Here is an 18,632-nt window from a genome sequence, read left to right as displayed (position 1 = left end):
GCATTTGAGAACAAGTCCCCAACAGAAATGTATCTACAATACATACTTGCACTTTCGGTCCTTGGGGGAAGTAATAACCATGTATGCTCCTGCCCCACCAAGTTATAGTGATCCATCAAAATTGACTATCTAGTAATCTAGATTTTTTTCAATTGAAACTTGTATCTTGGTCCACTCTACCATGAAGTCACTAAGAGCATGAGCTTTGATAGTCCATAGCTTGAAAATTATATCATAGATTCCAAGCTCTATGGCCCACTTAGCAATTCTACCAGTTGCATCCATGTTGTGTAGGACCTCTAACAATATGGATGAAAGTATGAACTTCAATCAGATGTGCTTGGAAATAGTGGATAAGCTTCCAGGAGGTGATGGGTAATGCATAAGCCAACTTCATATGTGAAAGTACTGAACCTTGTACTCATTCAATACTTGGCTGATGAAATAAACTAAAAACTGTATGTAATGAACATTGTCTTCCACCTTTCTCTCAACCAACAGAATATAATGCCATATGATACATAGCATAGATGTATAGTTGTATATCTTCTCTAGGCTCAGGAGCAACTAAGATAGGTAGTTGGCCATGATGAATGATTCTCATCCTGTTTCTCTAATAGACAACTAGTAGATCCTAAGCTAGTCTGATGGGTTGGTGTGGCCATCATATGACAACCGCAATAGCTTTGGAGTTCTTTAGCTAGTTGACTCTACCTAAGTGATTTATAAATGACTTGATAATAGATGACGAGAGGCCTTCATGAGTCTGATCTCGATGGGCTCGGCCATAGTTGGAATTTTCCTTTTCAACTTCATAACCATCCTGATCTTGATGCCTAGCCTAGATTTGGCCCTTCTATCGTTAATGTTTGTCCAACTCAGCGCGATGACTATCATGATGTGGTGGAGTTTGGGCTTGGTCCTAGGGAGGCCAAGACCCTGGTCAAGTCACATCATGACGGTTGTGTGTGGAAGGAGCTGGTGACTTAGTTCTTGACTAACTCTGGCTTTCCTATGAGCGCTCTAGCTCATTCAGAGCTGGTTCAATCAAGGGCGTACTTGCTAGAGGCTTCGACAAGGGTTGGGAAAAAATAATAATTTTCTTGATAACTTGGTAAATATACCAACATCGTCGAATGAGATGTTGCATCTCTATTGATCTTTATCTTATATATTTATTTAATGTACCTTGGATGTGTGTTTTACCTTTCTAGCTTAGTTAACATGCTAGTTGATAGGATTGAAAGCTAGATTACATAATTATTTTGTTGTAGAAATAACAGCACTCCAAGTAAAATCGTAGTTGCACATAGATAATATACTTACTGCATAGATTTTGAGTAGATTAAAAGTTGGAGACCTTACTTAAAAGTAGATTTTAAATTGTCTAATTCAACCCCCTAGATATCATGGTCCCTTCAATATGCAGTATGCTAAGAATAGTTTTGAGTTGGGTAATGGGCACTTTCGGTTAGAAGAGCGCTGGTGGCAGTTAAATTCTGCCTTGGTGGTATTATAAGGCTTTTATTGAGAGTAATGGTTGTGTTAGGAGGAAAAAAATTTGTGTTAGAGCATCTCCAAGAGCTCCCCAGAAGTCTCCTCTAAATCAAGTTTTTTGGGAAAAACACAAAAATGTGTCTCCAACAGTTTCTCTAAAGTGCTCCCAATGTTTTCATAGCCCTTAAAACTTCCTCATTTGTAGCTACAAATGATGGGGTTTTGGGGCTCCCCAGAAACAATATGTCGCTTTAAGAAATCTATTGGAGAAAGAATTAAAATCTACCACCACTAATTTTCAGATGTCCCTTAAAACTGATTTTCAGGAGTCATTTTCTGGGTAGCTCTTGGAGATGCTCTTAAGTCTTAGGTTTGAGCCTTTGCAATGTTAAGAAGTTACCAACACGAGGATATCAGACATGGTCGCATGGATATAGAGGATTTTTGTAGGATCTAGATATATCCAGCTTACATTCTTAGGTTATAAACACGGGCCATCTAAGCCCTCGTTCCCTCCCAAACGCATCTCGGTGAAACAACTCTCATCAGAGAGCAGGAGCCAAAACAGCCCATGGAGCTGGAGCCCAAATTTCTGGCTCCCGGACTGCTCCCACGCGCAGCCTCTTCCACTCGTGGCCTGCCGCCATTCCTCTCCCACGCGCAGCCCATTCGTCGCTACCATGGACTCTCGCCGTTCGGCGCCGATGCAGCTTCTCGAGGTCATGGTCGCGGCCACGGATCCATTGTGCCCGATCCAGAATATGGCGGGTTGGAGGCTCGTCGTGTATCTGTGCAAGCGCCCCTTGACCTTGGAGCGTTGGGGCTGGTTGAGGCCACCCCATCGGCCTAGTCGTCGCCCACAGCGCGATGCACGACCCGTCTTTGGCCTGCTTGCCAACCCGTCTTTGGCCTGCTTGGCCCATCCTTAGCCCCATGTCCTTGGAGCGTTGGGGGATTCATCTCACATGCCCAGTCCTCTCTTTCCTTCTTGTCCTACTTATAAATGGACACCGCTTGTGGCCGGACGGCTTCAACGACGCGATGGGATTGGGGCTGAAACAGGGTTCCAGGAAGACCAACTTCTCCTTGCTATTGCTGTGGGAGCGAGCGACGAGGTCACATAGGCGAACTAAAGTCCAGGTTGATGACGGCTGATGAGATTATACAAAACGTACTAATATCTTGTCCTTGTCAAACTATCATTCCTTCGTATGGGCTTGGCGATTGCAGTCTGATGTTGTAAAAGAAAAAAAACTAACCAGATACATGTTTCTCAGAAAGAAACACCGACAATGGTGTGGGACTGGGTTTCAGAGCTCTCCTGGTCCTGCATCAGCAATGTGTTTACACCGTATAACAGTACCTCATATGTGGTTCTTGATTGGACAAAGTTCCTTTTGAATCGTGTAGAAGGTTCTGTTCATTATTTTTTACGCGGAAGGAGTGTCATATACTACGAAATGAGGACATGGTGACCGTTCTCAAGATCTCTAGGGCTTATTTCGATTGAGGGGGTTGAGGGAAAACTTTGTTTGGATTGAGAGAAAAAATAGTTTATTTTCCCTCAATTTCATCTCATCCCCTTCTAAACAAATACTTATATATTTGCTCTTTTCGAAGGACGTGCTTGACAGTCGACGCACTTAGGGCGTGTATGGTTCACTATCTAACTTGTCACACTTTGTCTAACTTTTCTGTTTAAAGTTAGTTCTTCAATTCGGAGATATGTGAATCCTACTTTTACTAGCTTCAAAGGTCATGTTAAGATACATTTCATCAGAATTGCAGTGACTTGTCTGACGGTAAGATCTTGTCCTGAATATAGTCAATGAAAGGAATACACTAGCCTGAGTTGATAACCATATTCTTGGTCGACTGAGTCTTAGAAGAATCAAGGTCTGACCCACTGGATGATTCAGTCATAGGTGATAGTGTATTCTTTTGAATAGTTAGAACATGTAATACATGTAGAAAGACTCCTGGTGGAACCGTTGACCTTAAAGAGTCTATCTTTGCCATTACATTTGTCTCTTCATTTTTAGCTCAAAGAAAGTGCAGAAACTTAATGACATCGATATTATCTTCAAGCTTGTGAATTTCCTGGCAATAAGCCATCATCTTGTCTTCATTACATGTCCACTCTTTGTTGACTTGGTTTATCATGAGCATCGATTCTCCTAGGACTTAGGTCCAGTGTATGCCAAGTGCAATGGAGATTCTCATGCTAAGTAAAGTGATTCAGACTCAGCAACATTGTTTGAATTAAGGAAATGCATCTACAATACATACTTGAACTTTCGGTCCTTGGGGGAAGTAATAACCATGTCTACTCCTGCCCCACCAAGTTATAGTGATCCATCAAAATTGACTATCTAGTAGTCTAGATTTTTTTCAATTGAAACTTGTATCTCGGTCCACTCTACCATGAAGTCACTAAGAGCATGAGCTTTGATAGTAGTCCATAGCTTGAAGATTATATCATAGATTCCAAGCTCTATGGCCCACTTAGCAATTCTACCAGTTGCATCCATGTTGTGTAGGACCTCTAGCAATATGGATGAAGTATGAACTTCAATCAATGTGCTTGGAAATAGTGGATAAGCTTTCAGGAGGTGATGGGTAATGCATAAGCCAGGTTCATAATGTGAAAGTACTGAACCTTGCACTCATTCAATACTTTGCTAATGAAATAAACTAAAAATTGTATGTAATGAACATTGTCTTCCACCTTTCTTTCAACCAACAGAGTATAATGCCATATGATACATGGCATAGATGTTTAGTTGTAGATTTTCTCTAGGCTCAAGAGCAACTAAGATAGGTAGTTGGCCATGATGAATGATTCTCATCCTGATTCTCTGATAGTCAACTATTAGATCCTAAGCTAGTCTGATGGGTTGGTGTGGCCATCATATGACTCAACCCCAATAGCTTTGAAGTTCTTTGGCCAGTTGACTCTACCTAAGTGATTTATAAATGACTTGACTATAGATGACGAGAGGCCTTCATGAGTCTGATCCCGATGGGCTCGGTCATATTTGGAATTTTCCTTTTCAACTTCATAACCATCCTGATCTTGACGCCTGGCCTAGATTTGGCTTTTCTATCGTTAATGTATGTCCAACTCAGCGCGATGACTATCATGATGTGGTGGAGTTTGGACTTGGTCCTAGGGAGGCCAAGACCCTGGTCAAGTCACATCATGACGGTTGCGTGTGGAAGGAGCTAGTGACTTAGTTCTTGACTGACTCTGGCTTTCCTATGAGTGCTCTAGCTCGTTCAGAGCTGGTTCAATCAAGGGCGTCCTTGCTAGAGGCTTCGACAAGGGTTGGGGAAAAATAATAATTTTCTTGATAACTTGGTAAATATACCAACGTCGTCGAATGAGATGTTGCATCTCTATCGATCTTTGTCTTATATATTTATTTAATGTACCTTGGATGTGTGTTTTACCTTTTCTAGCTTAGTTAACATGCTAGCTGATAGGATTGAAAGCTAGATTACATAATTATTTTGTTGTAGAAATAGCAGCACTCCAAGTAAAATCGTAGTTGCACATAGATAATATACTTACTGCATAGATTTTGAGTAGATTAAAAGTTGGAGACCTTACTTAAAAGTAGATTTAAATTGTCTAATTCAACCCCTAGATATCATGGTCCCTTCAATATGCACTATGCTAAGAATAGTTTTGAGTTGGGTAAAGGGCAATTTCGGTTAGAAGAGCGCTGGTGGTAATTAAATTCTGCCTTGGTGGTATTATAAAGTTTCTATTGAGAGGAATGGTTGTGTTAGGAGGAAAACAATTGTGTTAGGTCTTTGGTTTGAGCCTTTGCGATGTTAAGAAGTTACCAAGACGAGGATATGAGACATGGTCACATGGATATAGAGGATTTTTTAGGATCTAGATATATCCAGCTCACATTCTTAGGCTATAAACGCGCGCCATCTAAGCCCCGTTTGGGTGGGTGAGCCCTTCCAAACGCATCTCGGTGAAACGGCTCTCACTGAAGAGCAGGAGCCAAAACAGCCCACGGAGCTGGAGCCCAAATTTATGGCTGCTGGAGCCCAAATTTCTAGCTCCCGGACTGCTCCCACGTGCAGCCTCTTCCACCCGCAGCCTGCCGCCGTTCCTCTCCCATGCGCAACCCATTCGTCGCCGCCATGGACTCTTGTCATTCGGCGCCAATGCAGCTTCTCGAGGTCACGGTCGCAGCCACGGATCCATTGTGCCCGATCCAAAATATGGCGGGTTGGAGGCTCGTCGTGGATCGGTGCAAGCGCCCCTTGACCTTGGAGCGTTGGGAGCTGGTCGAGGCCACCCTATCGGCCTGGCCGTCACCCACGGCGCGACGCACGACCCATCCTTGTTCTGCTTGCCAACCCGTCTTTAGCCTGCTTAGCCCGTCCTTAGCCCCCTGTCCTTGGTGCGTTGGGGGCTTCATCTCACGTGCCCAGTCCTCCCTTTTCTTCTTGTCCTGCTTCTAAACGGACGCTGCCTTGTGGCCGGACGGCTTCAACGACGTGACGGGATTGGGGCTGAAGCAGGGTTCCAGGAAGACCAACTTCTCCTTGCTATTGCTGTGGGAGCGAGCGACGAGGTCACACAGGCGAACTCAAGTCCATGTCGCTTTCGGCTGATGGGATTATACAAAACGTACTAATATCTTGTCCTTGTCAGACTACCATTCCTTCGTATGGGCTTGGCGTTTGCAGTCTGATGTTGTAAAAGAAAAAAACTAACCAGATACATGTTTCTCAGAAAGAAACGCCAGCAATGGTGTGGGACTGGGTTTCAGAGCTCTCCTGGTCCTGCATCAGCAATTTGTTTACACCGTATAAAAGTACCTCATATGTGGTTCTTTATTGGACAAAGTTCCTTTTGAATCGTGTAGAAGGTTCTGTTCATTATTTTTTACGTGGAAGGAGTGTCATATACTACAAAATGAGGACATGGTGACCGTTCTCAAGATCTCTAGGGCTTGTTTCGATTGAGGGCCTGTTCGGCAGCTCAGGACTGAATCCAGGCTAGGAACAGTTACAAGCCAGGATTCAGTGAATCCGGCCCTTTCACTTGTTCCGGACATATAATTAATCCGGCTGGAATGAATCAATTAAGCAATTTTTATCTGTTTGGTAGCAAAGGATTGAATCCTGTCACTTCAGTTGAAATCAAATTTTCAGCCACACACAATGTCACAAACAAAACTCAAAAATTGGTACACCAACAGAAACAAAGCAATTTCATGAATCAATCTGAGCTTATAAGCACGTCACCTGTCCAGCAAAAGCTTCTGTTTTGGACGGCATCCTACAATAGGGCACCAACAGCAGACTTGGTACGTAGTAGTAAAGCCAAAATAGTTTTAAAACAACAAAGCATGTCAAATAAATTATAGTCTTGCCAAATAAATTATAGTCTTGCCAACAAACACAAAGAACAACCTTGATAGACTGACATCTTCAACAGCTAAGAGATAGAACAGATGTGCTAAGAAGAAACATCACTTTAGAACTAAGCATGTCAGTTCAAAATAAGAAACCTCCAGATGTGCTAAGCATCACCGATTGATCACCCAAACCTGTCCAAACAAATGGAACAATTAGATTGGAATATAAAGGCCCAAGTGAATATGGTTGAGTGGAAGGTAAAGACACAAATATCATACCTACTAAGCCATCTCATTTCTTAGCCAAATCAAAGCTGATTCTTGATCTGCTTCACATGCACATATGAAAGTCTCTCTATTCTCTTTGCTCTTGGTGAAAACTGAATATGCTTTTGCCTTTTCCAGTTTGGTCACTTCTTCCATTATGTTCAGAACTGATATGCACCTTTTGATGGAGAAATCTTCACTTTGAGCTGCCTCCTTTTCTCATGTCTCCTTTTCTCTTGCTTCCTTTTCTCTTGCAGCTTCATCTTCTACTTTCTTGCTCCTCATTTCTAGGTATTTGTTCATCATATTTTCTATGTTGTCAGTCTTTCTAGGCTTCTTTGGTTCCTTTTCTTGCTTGTTTCTTGACGCAGCAGGTCTTCGCTGTCCACTTTCTTCATCTCGTGACAGAGTATTAGCCCTTCCTTCAAGCATATCTTCATTCCTTTCAGTGAGTGCATCATCAACTTCATCATCTACATCATGAACAACATTCAGATCAAAGCCTTGTGGTCCATCTTCTGCATCCTGAAGTTGCTCATTCGGTTCTTCCTCTTGTGGTGCCTCAAGAGAAGTGCAATTCCAAGTCCCTTCAGCCAAGTGTCCTACACAATAACAAAGAAATATAAACTTAGCAAAAATATGTCTCTGCCTAGAGCACGAGTGAAAAGAATGGGACATTTTGAATGGGACATTCAGAAGGATCATACTGAAATTTAGAAGTTAAATTATATTATATATTTCAGTATGATGTTTGGAAACTTACCATCATAAAGCTCTCCCAAAGCATCAAAGAGCGGGAAGCTTGCCTTGTTGTTGTTAAACTTCTTGATTTTAGGAAATGTCTGCACAATTAAAAAAACATTGATCAAATACGAGATTATCATTATAAGGTTATCCTACATAACTAATTTGATAATTGAATTTCAAGAAATCAACTTACCACCATGAGATTCTCCCACAAAGCTGGTGGTCCTTCAACCATATTCCTTTTCTCATTCCAGGTGGACCCACTCTATTGCTTTGCTGCTTTGAGCATCTTGTAGTCTCTCTTCAGCTGACCTTCTTTATCCTGAATTTGAGACTTTGTAAAGGAAACATACTTGTTCCTCACATGAAACTCCTTGACCATTCTATTCCACCCTTCGGAGTTCCAACCATTGTCACCTCTATATCCACTTTCTTTGAATTCATGGAGAATGTCAACAAGAGACCTCTCAAGGCCTGGATTCCAATCCGCTCTTTGTTTCACTACTACATAAACAATGGTCACACATCAGTAATACAAAACTTACAAGAAAGCATGAAGAAACATTGAACAAAATACCTCTTGGAGAACTTCCACTCTTTTTTGCCCCACTGCATTTAGGAGAAGTCTTCTTTTTAGTAGCACTTGTTGTAGGAATGAATTTACGCAACTTTGGGGAACCACCTATGTTGAACCTTGGGGAGCCTTTTCCAACCATAGCTTTTTAAAGAAAAAACTTATTACATTTTACAATACTACTAACTTAAAGTGTTGTTTTACATGTTACAATACTACTAATTAAATTATTACAACTTATTCAACCACGAAAATACTAATTTAGATGTTGTTGGTATTGAGCCCACATTTCTTGGGCGATGGTATCTCTTAAAGCATTGCCTTGTGTAGTGCCTGGGTCACTCATTTGATCACCACTTGGTAGAGCAACAAAGTTTGATGGATCAATATTATCCGATTGATGATCTAACCAATCCTCATCACCATGAAGTGATCGGATTAGATTGTGGAAGATGGCAGCAGCTATAGGTATCTTTACTTGGTTTTCCAGTGTGTGGAACGTGGCAACTTTGAGAATGGGGAAGCGCTTTTTAAGCACCCCCAAAGCCATTTCCACATGGTTCCTCAGAAGTGCGTGGCGATGGTTGAAGAGCTCCTTCGGGTTCTGTGGTCTTCGATGTCTAGCCCTAAATTCCTTCAAGTGGTACCGAGCTCCTCAGTATGGAGCAAGAAAAGATGGAGTATTTGCATACCCTCCATCAACTAGATAGAATTTTCCTAGAGGTACCTGGAAACCCTTGCTCATAGCTGATCTTAGCACTCTAGAATCTGTGGCTGATCCCTCCCATCCACTAGAAACAAAAGTGATATTGAGATCGAAATCACATGCCACCATCACATTTATGCTTAGTGTTCCTTTCCAATTTCGAAAAGGAGAATGTTTATCGGGAGATATGGAAATAGGAATGTGAGTTCCATCAATGGCACCAAGACAATTCTTGAAGAATGGATAGAATCTAGGATTATCTTGGATTTTTTGATGCACTTGATTAGGATCAGGAGGTTGAATGAAGCGACGAGATAGGACAGGAATGACCTTACTGAAGAAGTGGTTGATGTGATGATGGAAGGTGTCATTATTGTGCCCAAAATACACTTGGAGATCCTGATATGAGGCGTTGCGACTTAGCATGTATAAGAAGAACCCCAACTTCTCCTCGACCGTGATCCTTGTATCAACAATGATCCTTCTCCTTCTAAGATAAGTTGCAAGCTCTTTGAAGATGTGTGGTTCCATCTGAAATGTAACTTGACAGTTCTTGACATGTCCCTCGAGGAGTCGACGAACCTTAACCTCGCCTGTCTCATCTGAGGTATGACGTTTCTTCTTTTGTCCCCCACCTCTAGTAGAACCCATCAGATATAAGGCGGGGAAAATAAATATCATCATGTCATCATCTTCTTCTTCCCTCCTCTTTCTAATACGATCCCGCAATGAGATACTCATTGTAGAACTAAATAATATAGACTTGTCGTCAAATATAAGCAGAATATAAAAACAGAATTAAAGCAAACCATGTATAGATTGAAAAGTACAAGTAATAAGGACTAAAGCAAACTACTACGGACTAAAGCAAACTATGTATACATAGACATAATTCAGTACCTTTTGGAGTTGGTACCGGATCCCAAGAAGGAGGAGGTTCGCCTTCCCCAACTCTAATCGGTGTTGTAGGGATCTACATGTAACAAAACTGAAATAAGGAGCTGACATACATGATCCTAAAGTGTACAATTAATTCATGAAGTAATAATTCTCTGAGGGACTCAAACACATGAATATAGGCACACAAATGAATCAGGACAAATGAAAAAATATTTATACAAAAAGCGAATGATTATGGATGCAACAAATGGAGGTCTGTGAGGTTCATATTTTGCTCAAAAATTGGATTCTGTTGAATAATATACTAGATAAGGTTGTGCACAAGCACAAACAAATAAGCACCGCTAAGAAAGGCCATATTGATCTTCTTCAATGCATTGTATCCTGGTATGTTTTTCTTGTCTTCTTCAATGCATTGTTGGATGGCAGTATACACTTCTGTAACCAAAAAATTCTAGTACTGGGCAGCTGTATGAAATTATAGCATATATTACTACATAAAGTGAGCAATATATAGTAGCAAAGATAAAGATGAAATAGCTCGAATTACGGACTAACAAGGGGAGATTTGGCACTAAAGCAGAGGCATAATTCGGAAGTCAATGTCTGAAGCAAATTCACATTCGCGGAGCCTGAACAAGACGACGACAAGACTTGCTGAGTGATCTCAGCCTCTCAGGTCCCTTGCGTTCCTGAAGTCGGTGTGACGATGGTGCAGGAGTTTTCACAAAGGGACTTGAAGTACCAAATCATGCTTATCGTCCAAGTTTTTTCCCCTTTTTTCTGAAAGACTTTCTTCGAAGCTTTGACAAAGGGACTTGCAGTATCAACTTGTTAGTCAATTCTCTTCGGTTATCTCCATATCAAAACATGATTGATCAGTTTTGTAGGAAAAAGAAGGCACAAAAAAAGGGTGGTAAAGCTCACTGGCAGATGGATTGCATCATAGTGTTAGGCAGGCGCCATTGAATTCACTGGGATTTGGTCGTCAGTGTTTGTTGCGGCACCCTGTACGTCTCCCCAGACAGGAGGAGCAGTAGCCCGACATGCGTGGGATTAGCATGGTTGTTTGATCTCTGAGCAGTATGCAGTGAGCAGGCAAGAGTTTTCATGGTGCGACAGTTGCGCTTCGTGTTCCCTAGACTAGAGAGCAGACACGCATGATAACGGCGAGGAGCAGCAGCATGGCGAGGAGGCCCCCAGAGGACCCCCACACGCGGTGGATCCAGACGAGCACCGCCAAGCCCAAGAAATGTGGCTTGCAAATTTCTTGTAATAATTTCTTGGTTGCCAAGCCAAGGAGGCAGCCACAGCGCCACACGTGGTGGATCCAAACGAGGAAGGGGTGCGTCTAGGGCTTGGAGGAAGGGGTGCGCCATGGATCCAGATGAGCACACGCGGAGAACCTGACCACGCGGAGGATGAGCGCGACGAGAGCTTACTGGTGAGAAGGCAGCGGGGAGGGTGGCCGTCGTCGCTGCTTCACGCTGCCACGCCGTCACCTCGCATCGCCACGCTGTCACCTGGCGCCGTCGTCTCTTCGCCTCCTCCGTCGCCAGCTTTACGGATTGGATCCGGACGCCACCAGACCAGGATTAATGTCGGACAGTGGTGGAAGAAAAAAGTCCAAACCGGGCCAATTTGAAACCAGTCCATTTCTTCCCAGCCCTAAACGAACACCTTTTGGATGGACGGCCTAATTCGAAACTAGGCCATTTTTTCCCCTAGAATCAGGCCCGGAACACGCGCAACAGGCCAAAACGAACGCGCCCTGAGGGGGTTGAGGGAAAACTTTGTTTGGATTGAGAGAAAAAATAGTTTATTTTCCCTCAATTTCATTTCATCACCTTCTAAACAAATACTTAGATATTTGTTCTTTTCGAAGGAGGTGCTCGACAGTCGACACACTTAGGGCGTGTTTGGTTCACTATCTAACTTGCCACACTTTGTCTAACTTTTCTGTTTAAGGTTAGTTCTTCAATTTGAATGACTAACCTTAGGCACAATGCAGCACAGTTAGTCGCTGTCGGAGAGGAAATTCTCCGGCCGAGTGGCGAAACGCACCCGCCCTAAATCCTAAGATGAGGAGGGGCCTAAGCGTTTTGCCTACTAGATGGAATCGGAAAGAATACAAGAACACACAAGGGTTTAGAGTGGTTCGGGCCGCCGGAGCGTAATACCCTACTCCACTATGTGATGTATTGAGCTCGAGAGCTTGTATGAACTTGTGAGTTTGAGAGTCTAAGTGAGCTTGAGCCTAAGTTGGGTCTGCCTTGTAATGTCGTGTGCCCTCCCTTTTATAGCTCAAGGGGGCACGTACAAAGATGCTGAGCCCCGACATGTGGGCCCAGGGGCAAAAATGGAAGGGAGTAACTACTGCCTGTAATGCCAGGGTGATCTCCAAGCGCCCTAATATCCGTAGTCCATATAGTATTAATATCCCGCGGCTGCTTCCTCGGTAATGCGCGAGCCATGATGAGCACAGTGTATGCCACAGCACGGGCGTACTGCCTGCCATCGGAAAGGACAGGCACGCCGCCTGTAGGATGGTCTGGTCGCCGCGCGTCCACGGAGTGGACATGGCACATTAAATGCTGAGGCGGCACATCACCTGCCAGTGGAATGGACAGGGCTCATTAAATGTCGAGGCGGCACATCGTCTGCCAGTGGAATGGACAGGCGGCGCGCCTTATCCTCAATAAATGCAAAGGACATGCGGCCCAGAGGCCTAACGTCAGGCCCCGCCCGCTGGCTTACGTCACGGGCAGTCGGCCACGTGGCAGCATCGGGTCTCCGCCTGAGCGGGGAGCGGAAGCGTACGCAGTATGGTCCGGACCCGTGTCGGCTCCGGACCCCCGTCTGGCCTTGATCAAGGCCTGGGTATTCTTTGTCTCAAAATCCCGGGACCCTGCTATGAGTGGCCCGGACCCCACACAGAGGGGTCCGGGACCCATCCCAGGGGTCCGGGTTTGCACCCGTGGGGGTCCCGAACCTCTCCCGGAGGTCCGGTCTGCATATACAGGGGTCTGGTACCCTCCCATGGAGGTCCGGACTCACTGTTGATACCTTGGAGTATATCATCTTCTCTAGCCACGTGGCAACCCCGGGGCTGTCCACGTGGTGGGGTCGAGTGCTGTTCACCATGCGACTAGAGATAGTCGCGCGGGCACCGCGTCTTCATACTGTAGTAAGGGGTACCCCTGTTTCAGGGTACCGACAGTGGCCCCCGGGCCCGCCTCAGGGGAGGATACGAGCCTGCAGGTGGGGCCAAAGCTTGATTGGCGATTGGTGTGCTGCTTCCGTGCGCTTGCTGACGTAATCACTGCCAGTCCACCTTCGGTCATGCCAACTGCCACGTCTGTCCCCGCGACTGACTGACCCGCGACCCCCACGCATGATGGTTTCACCGAGACATGCACGAGGCGCTTCGATACCACTGCATTGGTTTGAAAAATTACCTTCTCTGTCTTCTGCGGCGGCCCAGAGGAGGCGCAGTACTGGCGCGAGCGGCGGTTCGCCTTCTCCGCACCCAGAAACTGGCGCCCAAAGAGTATGACTCGTGGGCCCAGCCCCCGTGCCAGAGATTGGGCTGTTTGTTTCTTGCGGCGGAGATGAAGAGGCACACTACCGTGAGCGGCGGTTCGCTTTTCGAGCGTGTGCGGCGGTTTGCCTTCTTCGCACCCAGGAACCGACACCCAAGGAGTATGACTCGTGGGCTCGGGCCCCCGTGTCAGCGATTGGGCCGTTGTTTTTGGCGCAGATGAAGGGGCGCACTACCATGGGCGGCGGTTCGCTCCTCGTGGTGGTTCGCCTTCTCATCACTCGGAGGCCCGTACACCATCTGTATGACTTTTGGGCCCGAGCCCTGTGTCATAGGCTGGGCTGCTTCAGTGCGTGCTGGGCGAGATTTCCTGCGGTGTCTCGGGGCGCGAGCGGGAGTGTCTTCCTTGAAAATGGATTCACCCCGCGTGTAGTAGTTACGCTTTTGCATTCTTTCCAACTGCTGCGCCCTTTTGCCTTCGAATTCTCCATGCCCCATTGCATTTGCGCTCCTCTGCTTTTCGCCGCCGTAGTTGCCGTGGCCTTGCTAGTCCATCCCGAGCGCTTCCAGTCCGAGGTGGCACTCAACCTGGTGCGCAACATGCTCGGATGGGGCGCGCCGGTGTTCGTCGGAAGGATCTGCGCTGGTGCTTCTCTCCTCGGTGGACTCACCACTGGGGAGTTTGTGCTCTTTGTCCCCTACCTCTCCTGTGGGTTGGTGCTGCCGATCTGGCCTTTCTTCCTGCTGCTGCTGGAGGAGCTCGGCCTCCAACATCAACACCTTATGTCCCACTCCATCCTTCAGGCGGCCATCTTCACCCACCTCTGTGAGATGTTCGTGGGGGCGAAGCTTCTTTCGCCAGCGCACGGACGAAAGTGTGTTGTGCAGCGACCTTCTGGAGAGGGAAAAAGGGCTGAGCTGCGGCTTCATCTTCCACATGAACTTTATTGCCTCCTACAGCGGCCTCGTCAGCTCCTCCCTGAGCTTCACCAGCACCTCGTGGTACGCCTCCATGAACTGGTCGAGCTCTGGCTCCGCCTCAGCGGCTAGGCCGCCGAGCGCCGTGTGCTGCCTCGCCTCCATCTCTTTGGCTTTAATGGCCTCGATGTCGCCTCCAACGACGAGGACTCTTTCGCCTTGACGCATGCATCAGGGAGGCCGCCGCCGTTGGCAACCTGCAGCATCGGGTTGCCGCCAGCGTCGCTGTTCCCAGTGGCCGCCACCGTGTTCAGAGTGAGCGGCAGGCCTGCAAGACACCGTGGAGACGCTGCCCGGGAGGTCGTACAAGACGTCGTGGAGACGACGGCGGCACGCTTCCAACGTGACCCTGCTGATGTCGAGTAGTTCATACCTGTAGAAATGAGGCTAGGGCTCCGCTTGACGGTGGATGTGATAACTTTTGCTTTTGTAAGATACTTTTGGGAAATATCAATTAAATAGCTCTTATCTGTATGGTATTTTGTTCTTGCTGTGTGTGGCGTTACCAACTCTTCTCCTGGTACTTGGCCCCCCTGGGATTTAGGCTCGACGTGTCGAGGCTGGATACCAGCATACCTAAGGAAGAGGTGGAGACCCGGCCCCCAGGAGGTAGCCTCGACTGGGACCTGGACCTGTACACAGCTTCGGCTAGGAAGTGTTAGTAGCACACCCATAGGGCCCATCGTCTGGTATCAGCCATCCTTTGATTCACGCAACAAGACCTGCATGATTTAGCTTGGGGAGCCAAGCCGTGTGCCTGGACCCCCGGAATCACAGCTCCAGATACTAGGACACCCATCACAGAGTGGTGGAGCGTGCAGGCTTAGGGTACGGAACCAGGCTAAGCGGCTACACGGCTTCGGACCACCCCAGGAGACGTGTGTCCCTTTTCTAGGACCGGACCCCAGGTTCCTGGACCCATAGGGCTATAGTTCCAAATACTAGGATACCTGTCGCAGAGTGGTGGAGCGTGCAGGCTTAGGGTACGGAACCAAGCTAAGCGGCTACACAGCTCCGGACCATCCCAGGGAATGAGTACCCGTTCTCTAGAACCGGCCCCCAGGCTGCCGAACCCCCTGCTTTCGTAGAGGGGTCCTAAACTGCAAGCCTGGCTACTCAATTCGGATGTCATGATACCAGTCAGGGTGGGGAACTGTATGTGTGGGTTAGATAAAAAATAATATCTGGAAACTGCAACAGAATAAAACCATCACAGAAGCACATCTGAGGGGGTAAATCCTTTCTTTTATAACTCGATATGCATGGGTGCAGACCAACAGACTGGGCTTATGAGGGCAGACCTCACCGGGCTGGCATACACGTATGCACAACCTAGTTACACAAAGGAGAAACCCCAACCCCTCAGACTTGCTCCTATGGATAGAACTTACGGAGATGCTCTATGTTCTAGGGGTTGCGGAGAGGCACTCCTTCACTTGTGGCAAGGCGGACACACCCGGGTCGGCATATTTCTGTCACCTTGAGGGGTCCTTCCCAGCTGGGGGAGAGTTTGAGGAGCCCTTCTCGGTTTAGTACTTGCCGTAGGACTAGGTCCCCGACCCCGAGCTCCGTACCATGCACGAATAGTTGGTGGTAGTAACTGAGCGCCTGGTTGTATCGTGCATTTCGGATCGTTGCTTGCCATCTGCGCTCGCTGATGAAGACCACGTCCTCATGCCGCAGCTATTCCTGCATAGACTCATCAATAGACTGGACCCGTGGGGAGCCCATAAGGGTTTCCAGGGGACGGCAGGCTTCGGCCCCATAGACCAGGAAGAGCGGGGTCTCCCTGGCAGTGCGATTATTTGTCGTCACCGGAGTCGGAGTCTCTGGTGAAAACATCCTTCAGGACCCCCTCAGGCGACTGATACCCGAGGTCCCGTTCTCCGGCGGCCACCTCGCCGCTGTCGACCCTTTCCTTGCCGGGCCAGCGACGAGGTGGGGAGCCATCCCTGGAGGTCTGCTCGTGCCGTTCGCTGGCGCGCTTTGCGAGTTTGATGATCTCACGACACTGCGTGGCGCTATGGCGACTATTGGGGTGTACAGGGCATGAGCCGTTGTTACCCCTCTACGGCTGTGGGCGCTTGTTGCGCTCGTTCTGGTCCCCAGTCGCAGCTGCGACGACCAGAGCAGCAGACGACGACTTCTCGTGGCCATGGTTCTTTTTCTTCTTCTTTTTGCCGTCCTGAGCGACGGAACCCGAGCCACCCGTCTGGGCAGCCCCGATCTGTGGCGCCGAGTGCCATGCACGGCCCTCGGTGGCTCTGGCGCACTTGTCGGCCAGAGGGAAGAGCGTGGTGACAGTCTCCACGTCATGCGTGGCTAACTTCTCCAACATCTTTCCATCACGTACTCCATGGCGGAAAGCAGTGATGATGGAAGCATCTGAAATACGAGGTATAGTGCCTCATACCTTAGTGAAGTGGGAGATAAACGTCCGGAGAGTTTCCCCAGGCTCCTGCCTTACTGCGTGGAGGTGGGCCTCCACGCCATGTTGTTGATAAGCGCTAGCGAAGTTCGCTATGAACCACGCGCAGAGCTCTTCCCAGGAGTAGATCGATCCTTGGGTGAGGTTCATGAGCCAGGTCCAGGCTAGCCTAGACAAGGCAACATGGAAGTATGTTGCCATTACGGTTGTGTCTCCACCCGTTGCCGTAATGGCGGTGACGTACACCTGCAAAAATTCCAACGGGTTTGACGTACTGTCGTACTTTTCCGGCAGGTGCGGCCGAAACTTGGATGGCCAAGTTGTCACACGAAGATGATCCGCCAGCGCGGCGCAGCCTACGACGGCCAAGGGAACACCCGCCTAGATCCGGGCGCACGTTGGAGTCTGCGGTGCAACCGCAGCAAAGTCATAGTCGAGGTTGCGACCCTCGACGTTCTGTTGGCGCTCACGCGCCCTCTCCAGAGAAACGCGGGCATCCTCGCCCGCGCGCCTGCGGTTGAGTTCTGGCCATAGGTCATTAGACCTCTCCAGAGAGATTGGAGCATCCTCTCTCGCACGCTGGCGGTTGAGTTCCACCCGCAGGTCCTCAGTCGGCGCGGCCCTCACCGAGGGCGAGCGCACAGACGCCGACGCCTCATGTTGATGCCGGGATGACCGAGGCCTAGGCCTGGATGAGCCAGAGTGCACCATGCCGAGCAGACGGTCGACATCGTCACGCCACTGCTTCATGGCCCCCGGCGAGGCCGTGGAGCTAGGAGGGTGGCACAACAATTCTCTGGCCGCAGACAGCGCCCCAGGCGCAGCCCTAGACGTCCTGGACGTTTGCGCGGGAATGTGCTGCCGCGCAGAGTGCACAGCAGCAGCTGCACCAGGCGCAGGGAGTTTGGTGGCTCGCGGTGTGGAAGAGGCAGCCGCCTCCTCCACCATGAAGTCCTCGGGCAAGAAATCATGGTGTTCGACGATGTGGACCATGGTGTCGAACAGGAAAACAAGAAAAAATCTAAAGCCTAAGCCCCTACCTGGCGCGCCAAATGTCGGAGAGGAAATTCTCCGGCCGGGTGGCGGAACGCACCCGCCCTAAATCCTAAGATGAGGAGGGGCCTAAGCGTTTTGCCTGCTAGATGGAATCGGGAAGAACACAAGAACACACCAGGGTTTAGAGTGGTTCGGGCCGCCGGAGCGTAATACCCTACTCCACTGTGTGATGTATTGAGCTTGAGAGCTTGTATGAACTTGTGAGTCTGAGAGTCTGAGTGAGCTTGAGCCTAAGTTGGGTCTGCCTTGTAATGTCATGTGCCCTCCCATTTGTAGCTCAAGGGGAGCACGTACAAGGATGCTGAGCCCCGACATGTGGGCCCAGGGGCAAAAATGGAAGGGAGTAACTACTGCCTGTAATGCCAGGGTGATCTCCGAGCGCACTAATGTCCGTAGTCCATATAGTATTAATATCTCGCGGCTTCTTCCTCGGTAACGCGCGAGCCATGATGAGCACAGTGTATGCCGCAGCACGGGCGTACTGCCTGCCATCGAAAAGGACAGGCACGCCGCCTGCAGGATGGCCTGGTCGCGGCCCGTCAGTGGAG

At 48.0% G+C, this 18,632-nt stretch overlaps 1 pseudogene; it reads right to left on the bottom strand.

The window, feature by feature from the left end:
* Window positions 1-7,373: 7,373 nt before the first annotated feature.
* Window positions 7,374-8,617, bottom strand: LOC103629914 (uncharacterized; annotated as a pseudogene).
* Between the last annotated feature and the right edge of the window lie 10,015 nt (window positions 8,618-18,632).

This window comes from Zea mays, chromosome 6 (assembly GCF_902167145.1).
Source record: "Zea mays cultivar B73 chromosome 6, Zm-B73-REFERENCE-NAM-5.0, whole genome shotgun sequence".
Classification (NCBI taxonomy): Eukaryota; Viridiplantae; Streptophyta; class Magnoliopsida; order Poales; family Poaceae; genus Zea; species Zea mays.
Note: the sequence above shows the minus strand (reverse complement) of the source record. Positions and strands in the feature narration are given on the sequence as shown.